Source organism: Peromyscus leucopus, chromosome 6 (genome assembly GCF_004664715.2).
Source record: "Peromyscus leucopus breed LL Stock chromosome 6, UCI_PerLeu_2.1, whole genome shotgun sequence".
NCBI lineage: Eukaryota > Metazoa > Chordata > Mammalia > Rodentia > Cricetidae > Peromyscus > Peromyscus leucopus.
The window spans coordinates 88,560,636-88,569,501 of NC_051068.1; positions in this window are offsets into that span (position 1 = coordinate 88,560,636).

Here is an 8,866-nt window from a genome sequence, read left to right on the forward strand (position 1 = left end):
GAAGAAACACCATGACCATGGCAACTCTTATAAATGGAAATGTTTAGTTGGGTGGTTCGCTTATAGTTTAGAGGTTCAGTTCATTATCATCATGGTGGTAAATGGTGATCAGGTCAGCATGGTACTAGAGAAGCAGCTGAGAGTTCCATGTCTTGTATAGATAACAGTAAGTGAACTGTCTCATGAGGTGTGGCTTGAACATATATGAGTCATCAAAGCCGACCTCCACAGTGGCACACTTCTTCCACCCATACTTACTCCAACACACCCATTCTTCCTAACAGTGCCACTCCTTTTGGGGGACATTTTCTTTTAAACTAACACATGAGTGTATACCACCACACCATTTATACAATGTTGGAGATACTATCAAGGTCCATGCATCCAAGATAACCACTCTACCTACTGAGGTAGATCTCAATCCCTCTTTTTATTTAAAAATACAAATTCTTACATATATCCTCCAAATATCACCCACTGTCTGGGAGAAAACATAAAAGTATCTACCAAGCCTTTAAAATTTACTACCTTTATAGATATTGTATAAAATTGTCTATATTGCTAACATTTGGTCTTCTTTAATACTCTAATGATTGCAAAGATGAGAATATTTGATCCTTATTTTATTGGAAATGTAATCTTGAAAACACACATCATGCCATACACTTCTTCAAATGCCCATTTCCCTGGGAGGGTCTGATATGTGCAATGGCCAGTAGTAGTATATAAAGATACAGCCAAAGCCTGGTGCAACAATAATTATAAAACAGCCCATTAGTGACAGAACTATGTTTCAAAATACTGAAGTGACTGCTGTTTAAAAACAAGTCTTTTGTTTCTTTTCAAAAGGGCACAGTTTATTTGAGATCTTTAAATTGTCAATTTTTCAAGTGGCATTTCAGCAATCTTTAGCATCAAATGTGCCCTTTGCTGTCCTCACTAGGTCAAATACATTCACTTTAAGACTTGAGTGTCCATGATGTGAAGCTAATGTTCCCAGGAGCAAATCTCAATGAGAAAAATTCACAAATCAGGTTTCTTTTTATACTTCTTCAGCTGGTGTTGATTGCTGCCTTGAAAGATGCTTTCTGACCTTCTTGATTAGAGTCAATGATTGTTTTCAGAGGAGGTAATGGGATCTAATCTGGGAAATAACTTAGAATTAGAAAGCTGAGCAATATTTTTAATCTAAATGTGGTAAATTCACAATAGTTCAACTTTCTCGTATATATTCATATTGCAAGAAGAACTTCCACAAATTGCTTTTATTATCCAGTAATTTTTCTGACATTCAAATGCCTCTAGGCTTAAAAGTCCCCTCTCCCAATTAGGGATGTGTTATTTCCTCTAAAGGAAGCTTTGAATATCAATTTCTGGTTTGGGACTCTGGACTTATGCTTAGAGACATCCTTGTAGCAAGGGATAGAATGGCTAAAAAGAATAGAAAATGAAATCTCTGACTCATGTTCTGAAATTCTACACTGAAATATTCCAGTATCTGGGTAGAGAAATTAGTGACTATAGAGAGGAAATACTGAGAAATCATGATTGGTATATATGCTTGAGAACATCAGGTAGGAAAATGAAGATAAGTGATTCCCATGCCTTTATTGTGTATCAGACACTCAATTATATGCTTTCAATAAAAGGAGAAACTCCAGAGAATTCAAAATTCCACCATGGTTAGCATGTTAGATTTATTCTAACAAGTTGAGTGTGGGTTCAAAGAACCTTGTATGTCCACACTACCTGCACAACCAAATAAATTTCATATGCAGTAAGCCTCCAATTCCTAGAGTTTACATTGACTAGAAAAATGAAATGATCCCATAATTCCTGAGTCAGAAGTTAGAACCTTCATTGAAATATTTAGCCCAAAGGAATTCAGATTTTCTGTTTTGCCTATTTTTTGTTTATGCTCATTTATGAAAATTTCTCCACTTGTTATGATTTAACAAATGCACCCCGTGTACCCTCACATATGTCTGCTATGAAGCTGCCTTGCAAACTTCCCAGTGTTTTACACAATGTTGTAAACATATTTGCCAATGCCTGACTGGCATATCTATTATTAGTTAAGAGCAGGTTCAAGTGGTAAATTTTCCTTGACAACTAAGGTTTCTTATCATGGACAGTTTTTTTTTTTTTTTTTTTTTTTTTTTTTTTTTTTTTTTTTTTTTTTACAAAAATAATGTTGTATCTTCATTCCAACTTAACTAACTTTAAAATTGATCATTTAGAACTGAATTGAATTCTAGCTGCTGGAACAGTTGTTCAGTCTCCCAACCCTCTCCTATGCAGACACAAACTAACTGGTATTTGGATAGCTAAGATGAAGGTCATCACTGCCTCTAATTAGTAGATCTGTTTCCAGTAACAACCTGGTCTGATAGTTCTGTGATGTAGATAAACAAGCATATGCTTTTAGAAAAATGCTGTAAAAATTAAGCAAAGGTTTTATTTTTTGCTCATAACAATTTTGTGTATAATATTTCTACATATAAAAAGGAATTGGCCTAGCCTCTAATAGTGACAAAGAACATCAACTTGAAGGTGAATGTTGATTTTTGCAAGAGAAGAAATTATTTTCTGCTTTCATTGGTGAAGTCAATTTTTCTTTACTTTCCTTATCATTTTTATAACATGCTCAGCATCTTTTTTTAATTAATAAAGATAGCAATGATACCTAAAATTCTTTGTAGATGTAACCAACCGTCTTATTAAATAAGAAACACAGAACCAATGCAAAGAAGAAAGCCAAGATGTCAGAGCTAAGCGTTAAAACCTTACCCTTCCTCCTGTGGTGGTCCTACCTCTCCGAACCAGAGCTACTTCCTGTGTTAATGTCTTTATATAGAGTTTCTGTTCTGCCTTCTCATTGGTTGTTAACCCAACCACATGACCGCCTCATCATGGCCTGTCTGTATAGACCTCCAGGTTTTCTATGGTTGGTATTGAGATTAAAGGCATGTGTATCCAACACTGGCTGGATCCCTGAACACACAGAGACTTACCTTGCTCTGCCTACCAAGTGCTGGGATTACAAGCATATGCCACCACTGCCCTGCTTTCCTATGGCTTGCTAATAGCTCTGACCCCTGGGCAACTTTATTTATTAACATGCAAATAACATTTTAATACAAATAAAATATCGCCATAATTCTTTTTTTGTTGTTGTTGTTGATTTTTCAAGACAAGATTTCCCTGTGTAGCTTTGTGCCTTTCTTGGAACTCACTCTGTAGCCCAGGCTAGCCTCAAACTCACAGAGTTCTGGATTAAACTCACAGCCTGCATCTGCCTCCTGAGTGCTGGATTAAAGGCGTGTGCCACCACTGCCTGGCTTGATACCTAAAATTCTTACAAAAATATTTATTATAGGGGGTATAAAAATACTGTTCTTATTTAAATGAAAGAAACTATGCCTGTGCAAAGAGTGTAAATATTTTTTTAAAGTTAAAAAATGAACAAAGGAAAATGTGACTGAAATTAAACACTACAATTTTATACTATGTGAGCCTTTCTTCCTAATAATATCCAGAGTATATCTGCAGGAACTAGAACTATCTTTGCTTAATATTAAAAAATTGCAACAAGATGCTAAGACTTGGTTTAGTTTTTTAGTAGTATGAAAAACAAAACAGAACAAAATAATTAGTGAACTCCATGATTCTGGTCATTGAGATCACATTAAGAACTAAGAATGGAAAGTTTGGGAAATTCAAACTTAACCTTTTTAAATAGAATCTGAAGGAAGTGGACATTTGGGTAGATGCAGAGACAAGTTAGAAATCTGTTTTATGTAATTCAGAAGCACTCTGAGGAAGTCCCTTGGATACAGCATGCACTCTTTGTCTAAGAGAGTGTGTGTGACACAAGCTGTCCTAAAAGAGGCTCTCCTACAGATCAACCTCAATGGGAGGACACAAGCCAGATATAAAGACTATTAAACATAGTCAGTGAAGCCCATGGCACATCTTTATGGATTCAGGAATAAACATTGGAACAGCAAGAAAGTGGCATATTAAGCCATTTTTCTAGCCTTCATGAAAAGCACATTAGGCATAGTTTCTCTGAACACTCAGGAGAAGATTCGCTTATGGTGATTTTTAAATATTTTATTTTCAAATCAACAAGCAGTGTGTTAGACACCATGGTGGCATTTTTAAGTATATTGTTTTCGTGGATTTTCTTTCTCCTCTCCTAACCCACATTAGTAAATATGAAGTTTTATCCTGAAGGCAATCTCTTTAATGCATATAAATATGTCACCAATTTAAAGACAGTGACAGTGAGTTCTAGACTTGCTGAGAGGGATCTTCTGAGTTTAATAGAATGCTTCAGCTTTCCAGAATCAAACTCCAAATCCCATGCCTATTCTATGGTAGGAACTTTCACGGCAAGGTCAAGGGGCAATTATGTGAAATTAAGAGACAAGAAGACCTGTCATGTTTTCAAATTTTATAAATCTTTGTTTTCCAAACTAATAGTAGGGAGCAGAGATACAGCATTTTCTACTGTTGCTATAATCAATTACTTCACTAGAAATCCTTTGCCCTGTAGAACACAAAATTGAATGGGGCCATGACAAGGCTAAAATCAAGGTTTGATTAACTTAACATGCTTCGAAGCATTTACCACCAATCTAAAGATTTTTAAGATATAAAAATAGCCGTAGGCTTGTGTGACTGTAATATTTGCTTCAGAGAAGAGGAAAGTAAGGTGAACTGTCTTATCTCTAATCTTGTTGATAGAATCCTAAAGCCAGAGTATTAACAATCAGAAGAAAAGTGGTTGACAGGAAGATTAGTCTGAGCTCTTATTTTCTAAATTTACTAAAGAAGACTACAGGAAGAAAATTGGACTTCAGAGTTGAGAACCCCAAGAGGGGAAAATGTTTTCATTCCTTTCTACCTTAGGGAAAACAAAATAGTTTAAGTTTCCTTTTAGAAAGAGGAAGAAACTTGTCTGCATGAAAACGTCGTTTTCAGGGGCTTGGTTTGGTGCCTGCTTCCAGAGTGTTTGGATGAGGAACACTTGCTGTGATTACTGTCACCTCATATCCCCTTCCATTAACAGGGCCACCAAGCGACAGTTTCTGCAGCATCCAATGTGATTTCTACCCGATTACTAGAAAGCCACCTCTTCCTATTGGTCCAAAGTCCCCCCCCCCCGAGTCTGCTCCCTGTAAGATAATGCAGTACTACCTGATTATATGACCTCTTGCTGCACCCCCAAGGCTCCCTTAGTGGGGATTATTGCCGCCACCTCTTCCATTCCATGTCATCGGGATAAAGAGACACAGAACTGACATACATTTCTCTAGAAAGGTTGTTTTTGTGTTCCTTTGTTTGTTCCTTTTAGAAGTGATAAACAAGAAATCTCTTCAAATGAAAAACAAATAATTCATTAAAAATAGGACCTCCTCTTAAGAACAGTTATTAAAATATCAAATAAGACTGTCTATAAAAAATACATTTTGCGTAGTTATTTGTAAATAAAAGCAACTATATTAAACAAATGTTAATCAGGTCATTATTTTATATAATACATATCACACACTTGCAAACACACTAGCTTCATTGAATATTTCATAAATTCAAAACATCTGACTAATAAGGCAACTTTCTCCAATTCACATGGCAATATCATTTAATGCCAACAAATTATTTTAAAACAGTTGACATAATTTTTCATAGTGAATTTATAATGATGCCTCGTGGAATGCTGTTTTCTATAAATGTGCCTCTAGATCAAGCTAAGATGGAGTTTCCTCGTGCACACAGTTTTCTGCTGTGTTGTTTCTTCTTTGGAAGGAGAAGGTTAATGGCTCATCTTCAGGCTCACAATTCTCTCCCTCTCTCTTTTCTTTTGCTTCATAACTTCCTCAAATTCCACCATGGCCACAGTAGCTCTCTGATCACTGAGGCATGTCAGTCATTAAGATCTGGACACATGAACAAATTATAAATCATTCTGTTTCCTACAATGCATCATGTAATATTTTTTTTCTGTTTGGAGATAATTTTTGTTACTAAAATGATGAAATAATAGAAATAGTGAACTTGAATCTTTTTTTTTTTTGGTTTTTTGAGACAGGGTTTCTCTGTGTAGCTTTGTGCCTTTCCTGGAACTCACTTGGTAGTCCAGGCTGGCCTCGAACTCACAGAGATCCGCCTGGCTCTGCCTCCCGAGTGCTGGGATTAAAGGCGTGCGCCACCACCGCCCGGCAAACTTGAATCTTTCTAACTTTTCTGAGCTACTAAAGCAAATGCCCACGTTTTTAATTCTTTTTCTTTACTACTGTGGCTTGCATGTTACCTCTTTTGCATAGGTGACAATTTAATCACCAAAGATTTGCACAGCAATTCATACCTTTAATCCTAGTCTATGGAGTGAAGCACAGGGGCAGAAGGATTGAGAGTCCAGGGCTGTACTCTTTAATAAGTCCAAGGCTAGCCTGGGTTAAAAGTGAAAACTGTCCAAAGAGAAAAAAACAACAAAAGGGAAGGAAAGAAGAAGAAGGAGAAGCAGGAGGCAGGTGAGAAAAAGGAGAAAGAGAGGAGGGGGAAGAAGAAATATACGTAATTTCAATTCTAATAGTGCTGTCCCAAGGTTGTTTCTGATTAATGCCCTAACACCTTTATTGCAGGAGTGAGATATCTCTATTGCCCTACACTCATCTTTGGCTTGAACTCAGCTTCCCATTAACCATGTATGATATAGCAAAAAGAAAAGGTGCTGTCATACTTCTTGTTACCTTCCTGGGCTCAGTAACAATCAACCTCATTAAGCTTCTGCTGTTTATAATTTTCCAGGTCTGTGGCATTGTTTCATAGCAAGTCAATACTAACACATATACCAGAAGCTTTTTAAATATGGCATGTAAGCTCCCTGTCTTAGTTCTCTCCTTTATGGAAGAAAGTTGGTAAGTAATGTAACACATTTAGCCTTAGAATAAGCCATCTTATCAGAACAATTATCCACCATGATCAAGTAGGCTTCATCCCAGGGATACAAGGGTGGCTCAACATACGAAAGTCCATCAATGTAATACACCATATAAACAAACTCAAAGAAAAAAAAAACCACATGATCATCTCACTAGATGCAGAAAAGGCATTTGACAAAATCCAACACCCCTTCATGATAAAAGTCTTGGAACGATCAGGAACACAGGGAACATATCTAAACATAATAAAGGCAATTTACAGCAAGCCAACAGCCAACATCAAATTAAATGGAGAGAAACTCAAAGCAATTCCACTAAAATCAGGAACGAGGCAAGGCTGTCCACTATCCCCATACTTATTCAATATAGTACTTAAGTTCTAGCCAGAGCAATAAGACAACATAAGGAGATTAAAAGAATACAAATTGGAAAGGAAGAAGTCAAGCATTCCCTATTTGCAGATGACATGATAGTATACTTGAGTGACCCCAAAGATTCCACCCAGGAACTGATAAAGCTTATAAACACCTTCAGCAACATAGCAGGATACAAGATCAACTAAAAAAAAATCAGTAGTCCTCCTATATACAATGGACAAAGAAGCTGAGAAGGAAATCAGAGATACATCACCCTTTACAATAGCCACAAATGACATAAAATACCTTGGGGTAAAACTAACCAAGCAAGTGAAGGACCTATATGACAAGAACTTTAAGTCCCTGAAAAAAGAAATTGAAGAAGATGTCAGAAAATGGAAAGATCTCCCATGCTCATGGATAGGCAGAACCAACATAGTAAAAATGGCAATTATCCCAAAAGCAATCTACAGATTCAATGCAATCCCCATCAAAATACCAACACAATTCTTCACAGACCTGGAAAGAATAATACTCAACTTCATATGGAAAAACAAAAAACCCAGAATAGCCAAAAGAATCCTGTACAATAAAAGAACCTCTGGAGGTATCACAATCCCTGACTTCAAGCTCTACTATAGATCTACAGTAATAAAAACAGCTTGGTATTGGCAAAAAAATAGACATGTGGACCAATGGAATTGAATTGAAGACCTGACATTAACCCACACACCTATGAACATATAATTTTTGACAAAGAAGCCAAAAGTGTACAATGGAAAAAAGAAAGCATCTTCAACAAATGGTGCTGGCATAACTGGATATCAACGTGTACAAGGCTGCAAATAGACCCATATCTGTCACTGTGCACAAAACTTAAGTCCAAGTGGATCAAGGACCTCAACATAAATCCAGCTACTCTGAACCTGCTAGAAGAGAAAATAGGAAATAATCTTGAACGCATTGGCTTAGGAGATCATTTCCTAAATATAACACCAATAGCACAGACCCTGAGAGAAACAATCTATCAGTGGGACCTCTTGAAACTGAGAAGCTTTTGTAGAGCAAAGGATATGGTCAACAAAGCAAAGCGACAGCCTACAGAATGTAAAAATATCTTCACCAACCCCACATCTGACAGAGCACTGATATCCAGAATATATAAGGAACACAAGAAATTAGACATCAAAACGACAAACAGTCCAATTAAGAAATGGACTATAGAACTAAACAGAGAATTCTCAACAGAGGAAACTCAAATGGATGAAAGACATTTAAGGAATTGCTCAACATCCCTAATCATCAGGGAAATGCAAATCAAAACAACTCTGAGATACCACCTTATGCCTGTCAGAATGGCTAAGATCAAAAACACTGAAGACACTTTATGCTGGAGAGGATGTGGAACTAGGGGAATTCTCTTCAACTGCTGGTGGGAATGCAAGCTTGTACAACCACTTTGGAAATCAATATGGCGCTTTCTTCTTCTTAGATCAGTATGAGAATGTGGGTAAATAAATCAATCTCCCCCAAGATCCAAGAGCATAAAGCTATAATATA